This window comes from Budorcas taxicolor, chromosome 4 (genome assembly GCF_023091745.1).
Source record: "Budorcas taxicolor isolate Tak-1 chromosome 4, Takin1.1, whole genome shotgun sequence".
NCBI classification, from domain to species: domain Eukaryota; kingdom Metazoa; phylum Chordata; class Mammalia; order Artiodactyla; family Bovidae; genus Budorcas; species Budorcas taxicolor.
In genome coordinates this window covers 75495523-75508473 of record NC_068913.1, presented here as the reverse complement: position 1 = coordinate 75508473, position 12951 = coordinate 75495523, and positions in this window count along the sequence as shown.

Here is a 12951-nt window from a genome sequence, read left to right as displayed (position 1 = left end):
ATGGTTAAGATTGATTAGCACTGTCTCCCCTGGCTGAAGATCAAGCCTGCCTCATTTGTAATTTTCTTGGTACCCGTGGCTAAGGAAGAAGCCCTCCACCCTCAGACCCAGTGAGAATAACCTCTGCTCTAACTAGTCAGACCTTCTTTGACAGATGGGAATAGAGAGTAAAATATATAGAAAAAATGAAAGTCACTGAGTGCTGTGGTAGAGACAGCTGAAGAGAGATGACATGCTATTATTATTTCATTTCTAACTTCACAGTGACCCATACTTTAATAAATCAAATATGCACAGTCATTAAAATGTAGAAAGATTCTATGGAGGCAGGGAAGATCACTTTTACTAGTAAAAGAAATGATAAATTAATTATGTTATCAAAGTGAAACTTTAAGGAGGTGTTTTATCACATGCAGCCTTAGTATATTCTTTAGAATTTGGCACAATGGAAAAAATAAAGGAATACTACTTTTATCCTAAATATATTATTTAGCATTGCTTTTATGTTCCTGAAAATAAGGTGCATCACAGTTCCACTGAACATCATTAGAATAATACATGTATAAGTTTGGTCATCTCAGGGCCCTGTTGTTCAGTCGTTCAGTTGTGTCTGACTCTTTGTGACCCCATGGACTGCAGCACGCCAGGCTTCCCGGTCCTTCACCAACTCTTGAAGCTTGCTCAAACTGTCCATTGAGTCAGCAATGCCATCCAAGTATCTCTTCCTCTGTCACCTCCTTTTCCTCCTGCCTTGAATCTTTTTCAGCATCAGTCCTTCCAGTGAATATTCAGGGCTGATTTCCTTTAGGATTGACTGATTTGATCTCCTTGTGTCCAAGGGACTTTCAAGAATCTTCTCCAACACCACAGTTCAAAAGCATCAATTCTTTGGTGCTCAGCTTTCTTTATGGTCCAACTCTCAAATCCATATATAACTATTGGAAAAACCATAGCTTTGACTATATGGATCTTTGCCAGCAAAGTGATATCTCTGCTTTTCAATGCACTGTCTAGGTGTGTCTTGACTTTCCTTCCAAGGAGCAAGTGTCTTTTAATTTCATTAAAACTGCAGTGGTTTTGGAGCCCAAGAAAATAAAATCTGTCACTGTTTATACTTTTTTCCCATCTATTTGCCATGGAGGGATGGGACTGGACACCATGATCAGTTTTTTGAATGTTGAGTTTCATAGCAGCTTTTTCACTCTTCTCATTCACTCTCATCAAGAGGCTCTTTAGTTTCTCATCACTTCCTGCCATTAGAGTGTTATCATCTACATGTCTGAGGCTGTTGATAATTATCCTGGCAGTCTTGATTCCACCTTGAAAGTTACTAGAGCATAACTCAAACATTGCCATTTTCAGTCCTAACAAAATACAAAGGAGATCAAATTCTCATGTGATGCACTTCACTTTTTGAAGAAGATGCCTTTATTTCCCATGTGTACAGGTACGAGTGCCCTAGGGACCTCATTTCGCTGGTTGACATGCTTACTGAGAAAGTTTACGCTATTTCCTTAATTTTATGTGATTTAATTAAATAAATTTATCTGTCTTCAGGTTGCATGCATTGGCAAAACACATAATAATGATATAAACCAGGAAGACATTTCCAATGACCATTCTTAATCTTCCTTTTTCTCTAATTCTGTCCTAAAATAAAAGTTTAGAGTGATCCAAGAGGAAGTAGTTGGTTATTATAGTAAGAGAAGATGAAGAGAATCTTTGGAAACTCAAATAGGAATGGGGACCAGGAAGAAAGAAAGACCAGCACCCAGATTGAAAACATCATAAACAATTTTCTCTCTGGCCACTCAGGAATTCTTGCTTAGGCAAGTATTTTCTAGAAAATTGGCTTGATTATTTACTTAGTTTAACAAAATATTCACTTTTGGAAAACCAGCAGCCCAAACTGATAGGAACTGCACAGTTACCTGTCTTTATGAGAAGCTGCATTGTCCAAAGATACAGCACAGAGGAAGATAAGCAAATCCAGGCTTCCTGAAGAATCTAATCACATAACTGACTTAGAGGCAACTTCAATGATGCCAGGGAAACTATTTGAAAAGCCAGCCAACATGTCAAATCCTGCTGCTAGTGAGAGGTCTTTCAAAGGTTGGCATCTGGGTCCTTTGATTGCCATTCAGGAAGGGTGGCTGGGACTTCATGCTTAATTTCTGGTGATCATCTGCTCAGGCTATTACCTGGCAATTTGGACTGTGAAGACTGTTGTGTTGATTCAGGATGAAAGCCTATCCTGCAATTTCACTTCTGAATGAGATTCTTTCAAGCTGTCCTTTTTTATTTATTTACTGTCCCACATTGACTTCAGCATGCATTTGCTCTGTGCTATGAATTGACTAACAACTTTTTCACACTATGAGGATAAAACTAAAAGTCCGGCTTTTTGCCCACTTGTGGCTTGTAAGTCTCATGAGTAGTGAACCACACATCCCCTGTTTTTAGAATATTGTTTTGAGAAAATTCTTTCATCAGTGATGGATCCTCACATTTGTTTTATTTGGAAATTTCTTTGATTCACCATCACAAAGCAAATAGTATCATGTGGCTAATAGATATATATTTTTAATAAAACCCTATTGCATTTCCTGTACCCCTCCCATCCCAATACTCCCAACCACAAATTATTATACACAAAAACAGAGTAACTGAATGTATTTCTAAGATATTTACCAGCCAATATTTGAAGATATAGAATTATAGCCATGGGAAGTCTAAATATTATAGCTGTAGGTATTTATTTCTCTGTTTTGGAGTGTTAACTGAGGTACTGATGCTTATTTAAAGGAGAAATAGGCCTGTGGCTGTAACTATTCTTAAATAAAATCCTTCATATTCTGGCATCTGTGGCTTTCCAACTAATATTCTCACCACTTAGACCTGAAGCAGAACATTGTAACTTACAACCTACACCTACTACAAACTACTTTTTTAGAGCATGTCAGGCCAATCTTTCCATTTTGGTGTGTAGCTGATGAGGGAAAGAGACCAAAGCACACAATGGAGGAAATGCATGCCTGCTGTTTAGATTAAGCCAATTTTTAATTCTTTAGATATAAATAAATGGTCAATGATAATTAGACACATGAAATGTTGATTTCAACATTATAAAGAATGAATAACAGAACTACTGATCCAAAGACCAAAGATTATAGAGGTAATTCGGGAAGTAAAAGATTTTTAGAATTCTGCATGTTATACACAGACAAATGCATGAAATCAGAAGCAAATGCCCTGAAAAGGTAACATTCACAAACCAGGGAAGAATCCTTTGAAATTAAACCACACACAGAGAGAGGTAGAAAGGCAAAGAGGGAGAAAAGGGAAGGAGGGGAAGGGAGAAACAGAGACTTGGCAGAATGCAAAGACTGAATAGAAAGGGGAAAAATACTTGTTATAGAAGATAACATATCAGAAAAAAATTGAGAGGAATATTTTATAAGAAATAATTGAATCAATTTCCCATAATTTTAGAAACACTAGGGGCTTCCCTGATGGTCCAGAGGTTAAGAATCTGTCTTGCAATGCAGGAGACACAGGTTCAGTCCCTGGTGTGGGAAGATCCCACATGCTGCAGTGCAACTAAGCCCATGCACCACAACTACTGAGCCCACAACCTAGAGCCCGTGAGCCATAACTACTGAGTCCGCAAGCTACAACCACTAAGACCAGCGTGCCTAGAACCCGTGTTCCACAACAAGAGAAGCCACAGCGATAAAAAGCCTGAGCACCACAACTAGAGAGCAGTCCTTGCTAGCAGCACCTAGACAAGGCCTGTGTACAGCAACAAAGACCCACCACAGCCAAAAAATAAAAATAAACAAACAAATCATAGAAAAAGAACACGAATCTCTTTAGATTAGGTGGTTCTCCAACCATCTGTAGAAGAGTCAATCCTACCTATTGATAAAAGCTTCTGAACTTTCAGAGCACAAAGGTAAGAAAGAACAGAAGACTGTAAAATGTTTCCAGAGAAGTATGACTCCAGTAAATATATAAGTGATCAATGGGCACTGTGACAAGTTCGAAAAAAAAGGAGTGCTATCTTCTGAGTTTTAATAGAAAAGGATTATATACCAATACAATGTAGCCTTGATGATTTCATTTGACAAAAGAAGGAGAAGAGGATTCATGGGCTATTTTGTATAGTTATATGTAAAATACACAATAGAAATACTCAAGTACTGAATCTTAGTTGATGTCACAGTATTAAGAAAAAACAACAACAAAAAACTTAACCTCACTGTCTTAGTTCCCTTGCCTTTGAAATTCTGATAACACCTATTTCACTAGCTCAGCACAGTTTTCAGGATGTTATGAAGTAATTCACTGAAAATTATTTAGTAACTGTTAAACATAATTTATAGATAAGTCTTCCATCTGTATCACTTACAACTTCTCACTCAAGAACAAGCCTCTCAAGCCAATATCACCATTTTATTTCATAAATACTCTTGGATGTAGTATTTCTTTGGAAATTTCAATCTTTAGGTGGCAGGTCTTCTGCTATCATTATGATGGACTGAGAGCTATGGGAATTAGGAGAGAAGGCCAAGTTTCTGAAGCACTGTTATTGATTCATGTTTTAAATTAGAAAAATTCATTTTTTACCTAAAAGATTAAGCTGAAATGAACAAAGACTACTGTTATTTTATTATTGTGCCCATGTTCTCAATCTTTTTGAGTTGGATTTGGTACAGTGGATAAATGAAAGTAGAGTATCTTCTTGGCTACTGGGGAAATGCCTAAGAGGGCTCTCCTTCTCTATGAAACATATCCCAGATGGATGCTAGAAGTGATGTGGGTAACACTGTTTAGTAAACAGTGAAATGCTTTTCCTGATTTTAAAATCTTGAAATATCCTAGTTCTTTTATACAAAGAAAGGTCAGCCTGCTTTTACTCAAGCCTGATGGTCAATTTCTCTTTTTATGGTTTCTCTTCTCTAAAGGCTCAAGCTTGCTTGTATTGCTTTCACTGAAGCTTTTAATCCATTTCCTGTAAGTAGTATCCAGGAAGCTGCTATTTTCCCATAATTTTCTATTCTTATTCTAATGTGTTTCAATCCACATCCCTATGGCCAAGCCAATTGCTTTTTAATTATGAGTTGGTGAGTTTTAGATAGATTATGTTTGCCTAGAAAATTTCCAGTAATATCTCGCTTTGTCATCAGAACTTAATTTCATTACAGGACTGGTGAGTGGCCACAGAGCACTTTTCCTTTGGATGTCTCCTATACAAGTTCAATACAGGCTCCAGGGGTAGGCTGAATAGCATATACAAACTCTTATACATTGAAAAGCAATCAGAATAGGGTTTAGCCATTAAGGATTATCCACATGTATGAATACTCTTGCATATAAATGATCTTCAATGGGAGTCTATGATTGTGGTACAGAATTTTACCAGTTAACTTACATTAAATTTCAGTTGCTTCATGTGTTTCAGCATTCTGGAAGAGTGTGTTTGTGGATGTATGTGTCTGTATGTGCTTTTTGAAAGAAGTTTCATTTAGCCACTGCTTTCATATACAGATGGTAAAGAATCAAAGCTCAGCTGGTAAAGAATCCACCTGCAACGTGGGAGACCTGGGTTTGATCCCTGGGTTGGGAAGATCTGCTGGAGAAGGGATAGGTTACCCACTCCAGTATTCTGTCCTGGAGAATTCAGGCTCTACAGTCCGTGGGGTCACAAAGAGTAAAACTTCACTTTCACTTTTCAAGAAAACAATGATATTTTCAATATAAATGCAATTTATATTAGAATTATATCTTTTCATAAATAGATGCATATGTCATGTTCAAAGAGCTAGAGTGTTGTTCACCTAAGAGAGCAAGCAGTGTCTACAGGGAGAAGCTACTATGTCATGTCATCAACCATTTATTTTTTCAGGTGTCTGGAATGTTTATCAAACTATCTGCTTGTCTTTGTGCAAAATGCTTATGCCCAGTCATGCTTCTCTGGTGGTCACTTTTGTTTGAAGCATACAATTTTTCTTTGTTTCCCAACATCTTTGCGTGACTGATAAGATATGTTACATTTTTTTAACCCCTAAGACCTTTAGAAAGAAATAATTTAATTTGCATGAATGACTTTCTTATGGGAATACATTAGATAAGCAACTCTCTAATTTAAAGGAAGGTGACTTGTGCATTTAATTGAATCTGATAAAGTAGTTGCAAAAGACATTTTCCAAATGAATTCTCCTTATGCATGAATTATTAAATCTCTGCATTCTTACAAATATGTTGCAAAAGACACAATAAGAGAGGTATTAAACAAGGGTTAAACAATAAACCAAGATTGTGTCTTCTTATTAAATTACATATGTTCTAAAAAAATAGACTGAATAAAACACATAGAAATATTGACAATAGTTGTCTATGAATCATAGTTATGTCAACAATTTTACCTTTCCTCTCCATAATTTCTGCATAAAAATGCTTAACTATGAGTATACAAGACTTTTATGATCAATATATTTTTTTTATTTTTAATTTTTTTTCAATTTATTCATGGATTTTTTATTTATTTTTTAATTTTTTTTTTTAATTTAAAAATCTTTAATTCTTACATGTGTTCCCAAACATGAACCCCCCTCCCACAGCCCTCCCCATAACATCTCTGTGGGTCATCCCCATGCACCAGCCCCAAGCATGCTGTATCCTGCGTCAGACATAGACTGTTGATTCAATTCTTACATGATAGTATACATGATAGAATGCCATTCTCCCAAATCATCCCACCCTCTCCCTCTCCCTCTGAGTCCAAAAGTCCGTTATACACAGCTGTGTCTTTTTTCCTGTCTTGCATACAGGGTCGTCATTGCCATCTTTCTAAATTCCATATATATGTGTTAGTATACTGTATTGGTGTTTCTCTTTCTGGCTTACTTCACTCTGTATAATTGGCTCCAGTTTCATCCATCTCATCAGAACTGATCAATATATTTTTAAATGAATAATTTTTAACTTAAAATTTAAATAAGTAAGTTATTAAAAAAGAAAGCTAACCTACACATAACCAAAAATTATGACTGTGTTAGATCCATGGGGTCCTTTACTATATAAATCACAGAAATCATAATTTATTAAGATCAGATCATAAGGCTTTTCTAACAGATGAGTAAAATGAATAGAAAAAATATTAAACGATTTTTCCATTGAGAAATAATTTTTCTGCACACCTGAAACTAACACAACAATGTAAATCAATTATACTTTTAAAAAGTAGGAAATATTTAATCACACATTCTTTTATTCAGAAAGAAATTACTGAATGAAATCATTTGGGATTGATAAGATCATTCTAATAACTTCTCATTAACTTGATTTCCTCTATAAAAGACCCGATCACATTCTTGTCACATTCTGAGATCGTGGAGCTTAGGATTTCACAGAAGGCATGATTCAACCCATAGTATATTCTGATTTAAGGTTCAACCAATCTGTGCGCTTTAACACTTCTAATCGTCAAAGAAGGGAAATTTCAGTCAGTTCAGTTCAGTTCAGTTGCTCAGTTGTGTCCGACTCTTTGTGACTGCATGAATTGCAGCACGCCAGGCCTCCCTGTCCATCACCATCTCCCGGAGTTCATTCAGACTCACGTCCATCGAGTCAGTGATGCCATCCAGCCATCTCGTCCTCGGTCGTCCCCTTCTCCTCCTGCCCCCAATCCCTCCCAGCATCAGAGCCTTTCAAAACCTAGATGTAAGACAAAATTCTGAATTACCAATTCTGACTCACATTTGAGAATAACTGACCCTGTTATTCCAAGAATTCTCTCCTTGGCCTTTATTTTGCCTTCCCTGTGTCTCATCGCCAGATTGGGTCCTCTTACTCCTTTGCTTCTTGCTGCTGAAACTGGGTTCTCCTGACCTCATCAGTTCCAGGCAGCATGTTAACCTTCATTAGCTTTGGATCCCATTCTTCAGTGAACCTCAGGCAGCGGGTCTTCCTGAGGCAGCTACTCGGCTTTGGAGCCCAGTAACTGCCCTTGAATCACGTTAAAATGAACATGCTAGGAAATCAATCCCACCTGCCAAGGAGGCACTATTTCAAGCTCTCATTCCCCTCTCTTCCGGTTACCTCTGGTAAGGAGGGCTGGTTTGACAGTTTCTCTGTTCTCTGCACTTTGGTCAGGGTTGCTGTGTGCTCTTCCTTGCGCAGCGTCCCTCATTCCTGCCCCGATGTGAACAAGTCTGCCGTTTTCTGAGCAGTGTTAGTCCTCTTACTGCCACATCAGAAAGTTCTCAGGCATCCACTGGGAGCCAAACCAAGTTCACTCACATGCCAGTTTCAGGAAGCAACATCTATTTGCCTGGTGAAACATATGCCTCACTCTTGTGCTTTGATCTATTTGCCTGGTGAAATATATGCCTCACTCTTGTGCTTTGAATTTATCTTGCTAAAAAGCTCACACAAAGTAACCCCATGTGCCTGTGTGCTAAGTTGCTTCAGTCATGTCTGACTCTTTGCGACCATATGGACTGTGGCCCATCTCTGTCCAAGGAATTCTCCAGGCAAGAATACTGGAGTGGGTTGGCATTTCCTTCTCCAACCCCCCTGTACATATATTCAATTTAATCCTTTGGTAAAAGTTATAAGTTAAAGCATAGAGTATCAACTGTATGCCAGGAACTCTGCAAAATATTTTACAACTATTGCTTCTTTAGAGACATCCCTGGTGGTTCCGACAGTAAAGCATCTACAATGCAGGAGACCTGGGTTTGATCCCTGGGTTGGGAAGATCCTCTGGAGAAGGAAATGGCAACCTACTCCAGTACTCTTGCCTGGAAAATCCCATGGACAGAGGAGCATGGTAGGCTCCTACAGTCCATGGGGTTGCAAAGAGGCAGACACAACTGAGCAACTTCAGTCACTCACTCATTGCTTCTTTAGTCCACAGAAGATTCTTATGAATAATGCCTTACTATTTACATGTTTTGGATGGAGAAATTACTATGATTTATTGAAAGTTGATTATAAACTAGGCACTATATACTACACATTTTATATTTATCAACTCAGTTAAACTTTATAACAAACTTATGAAACAGGGATTATTTTTGTCTATTAAGGTCTCTGTAGGAAAAGGATTGAAACCAAGCAGGACTCTGTGGGACTCCTGGGCACAAAAGTGTTTGTGTCTCTCATTTCTTGATTATAGGAAATTGACTTCACTCAGCCTCCATAACCTTCCCTGAGTTTCACAGGGCAGGTTCAAAGAGCTGCTAATCAGGGAAGGGAGGCTAAGTGAAGACAAGGAAGGAGCAGTTAAGAAACAAGAGTGCAGCCTTTGGGCAGGGTCCTGATTGTCCTTCCAGGGATATAAATAACAACATCTTTGAGCAGTTTTGTTGATACTGAAACCCCCACCAGGTGGGAGAAGTTAGTTGCACACTGCCTGCAAGCATTTAGACCCCAGACCAGCTGGAATCAGAAAGTTGACAATGCTGACTCCCAATCTCTTCACCACAAACCAATGAGAAGAATGTTCATGAAAAGATCATGCCCTCCTCTTTGACCCATTACTATAAAACTCCTCACAAAACCCTCCAGGTCAGGACACAGAGTTTTTAGGGCACTAGCCTACTCTGGTCTCTTCTACCAAGCAAAGATGTAAAACTTCTCTTTTTTGCTTCATCCAAAACTCTGTCTCTGAGATTTAATTTGATGTCAAGGTACAAAGGCCAGATTCAGCATCAGGATGGCTCAAACTAAGATATGTTGATGCAAAGCAATAACAAAGAAACTGTATCAACATGTGCAATTAACCTGAGATGGTAAGATTTGCCATTTCCAGAGCCAAATGGACTATAAAGGAAGGTATGTTATGAAGCCAGGAAGGAGCTAGAGCCCCAGTGGTTGCTGTTGTTCAGTCGCTCAGTCATGTCTGACTTTGTGACTCCATGGACTGCAGCACACCAGGCTTCTGTGTCCTTCACCATCTCCCGGTGGTTGCTCAAACTCATGTCCACTGAGTCGGTGATGCCATCCAACCATCTCATTTTCTGTCACTCCTTTTCCTCCTTCCTTCAATCTTTCCCAGCATTAGGGTCTTTCCCAGTGAGTTGGCTCTTGGAATCAGGTAGCTAAAGTATTGAAGTTTCAGGTTCAACATTAGTTCTTCAAATGAATATTCAGGACTGATTTCCTTTAGGATTGACTGGTTGGATCTCCTTGTAGTCTAAGGAACCCTCAAGAGTCTTCTCCAGCACCACAGTTTAAAAGCATCAATTCTTCCGCGATTAGCCTTCTTTATGGTCCAACTCACATCCATGCATGGCTACTGGAAAAACCATAGCTTTCACTATATGGACCTTTGTCAGCAAAGTAATGCCTCTGCAATATGTTGTCTAGGTTTGTCAAAGTTTTTCTTCCAAGAAGCAAGTGTCTTTTAATTTCATGACTGCAGTCACCATGATTTTGGAGCCCAGGAAAATAGTCTGTCACTGCTTCCATTTTTTTTTCCACATCTATTTGCCATGAAGTGATGGCACTAGATGTCATGATGTTAGGGCTTTTTTTTTTTTTTTTTCCTAAATGTTGAGTTTTAAGCCAGTTTTTTCACTCTCCTCTTTCACTTTCATCAAGAAGCTCTTTAGTTCCCCTTCACTTTCTGCCATTAGGGTGGTGTCATCTGCATGTTTGAGGTTATTGTTATTTCTCCTGATAATTGTGATTCCAGCTTGTGTTGCATCCAGCCTGGCATTACTCATGATGTATTCTGCATATATGTTATAAAAGCAGGATGACGATATACAGCCTTGATGCATTCCTTTCCCAGTTTTGAACCAGTCTGTTGTTTTGTGTCTATTTCTAACTATTACTTCTTGACCTTCATATGGGTTTCTCAGGAGACAAGTAAGGTGGTCTGGTACTCCCATCTCTTTAAGAATTTTCCACAATTTGTTGTGATCCACACAGTCAAAGGCTTTAGTGTAGTCAATGAAGTAGATGGGTTTTTTTGTTTGTTTTTTGTTTTTTTTAAAATTCTCTTGCTTTTTCTATGATCCAACAGATGTTGGCAATTTGATCTCTGGTTCCTGTGCCTTTTCTAAAGCCAGCTTTTACATCTGGAAGTTTTTGGTTCACTTACTATTGAAGCATAATTTAAATGTACTATTGAAGCCTAGCCCCAATGGTAGTAGTGGTAGTGAAAGTCACTCCATTCTGTCTGACTCTTTGCAACACCATGGTCTATACAGCCCACAGAATTCTCTAGGCCAGAAAATTGGAGTGGGTAGCCTTTCCCTTCTCCAGGGGATCTTCCTAATGCAGGGATTGAACCTGGGTCTCTTTCATTACTTTCTGATCATTTACCAGCTGAGCCATAAGGGAAATCCAAGAATAATGGAGTGAGTTGACTGTCCCTTCTCCAGCAGATCTTCCCAACCCAGGAATCAAACTGGGGTCGCCTGCATTGCAGGCAGTTTCTCTATCAACTGAGCTATCAGGGAAGCCCTAGTGGTATCTGGAGTATAATCTAGGGGTCAGTTGGCAGATGCTCTCATCCAAAAGGTATGTATTAGCCACTATGTGCTTGATAAACATTACAAAACTTCTAGACTCATGTGTTGATAAAAGTAAGGGTTTAGAACATAAACTGTTTGAATTTAACTGCTAACATTATTATGTAGAGTGGTAGTTCTCAACATGTGGTCCTCTGACCAGGAGTATCACTAAATCTTGGCCATACCCTGGGCCTAATGTATCAGAAGCTCCAGAGCTGGGGTCCAGGAAACTGTGTTTTAATAAACTTTGGAGGTGATGGTTATGTACATTTAACATTGAAAACTACTGTCCTAGGTTAAATTATTTAACTTCATATAGAAACTCAGGTCCATCCTCTGTGAAACAGAAATGACTGTAAGTACCTTTTATAGTCATTTGGGGAGTTACTGTGACAAAGGTAAAGCTTAGAAAATGACAAGGGCCCATTTCAGCAGCTATTTTTACTACAGTTAGTAGTTTCCAGTCTATTTTTATTAAGAGAAGGAACTTATAAGGCAGTGCAACATAGTTGTTCAAGGCCCACATAGCCTGAACTCAAAGCCTGGGTCAACTCAGATCTAGGGGTTATTCTCTCTCAGCCCTCTTATCTCATATGTAAAGTAGTTATACTAACGAAAGACCCTACATCAAAAGTTAGACTAGTTACTGTCCCATACCAAGAGTTGAATTTAAATACTACCTACCATTATTACCCCATCAATTAATTTGGTTTGGGGGAGAAGCATTTGTTAATGTGTTAATTTATTTAAGTACATTATTGCTCTTAGAGTGAGTTAATTTCTTTTCTGTAGTATTTATTTCAAAAATTCTATTTTGTTTCATCCCTGAAAACAAAAACAAAACTAAAAAACAACAACAAAAAATCCACCTCTTCCCCACTTTCCTTCATCAGCAATCCTTCTATATATATAAAAACTTCCTGTATTTGTTTACTTTTGAGTAACTTCTCCTGGGTGAACTGAAGCTGAGGAAGGGTAAACTAAAAAGGAGGAGACCTTAAATAATTATAAATGAAAAAGTATGTCTGTGCTCATTTTAAGGGCTCAGAAAAATCTTAAATTTTCCAAAAATTGACTTAGCTACCTTTCACAGGTCATGAGTAGTTACCTATAGATATGAGATTCTTGTGCTGAATAAAATCAGGGTTTAGGCTACTTACAAAATGCTTTCTTGAACCCTGAAAGCCAATTTAGCATTTCATGTCACTTTCAAAGTTTTTCTCACTTAACAAGAGCCACTCATGTTGTCTGAGATGCTTCGTAATTGAGTTTCTCAAGGAATATGTGACACATTGTGATGTAGTGTAAAAGGATTTCAGAGTTATCCATTCCCGGATCCTTCATAATCGGCTAAAAATATATCTCAGTGTCCCCTGTCTGTGCTTCAGGAGGCCCTACCAACCTCATATTTCTTAATCTG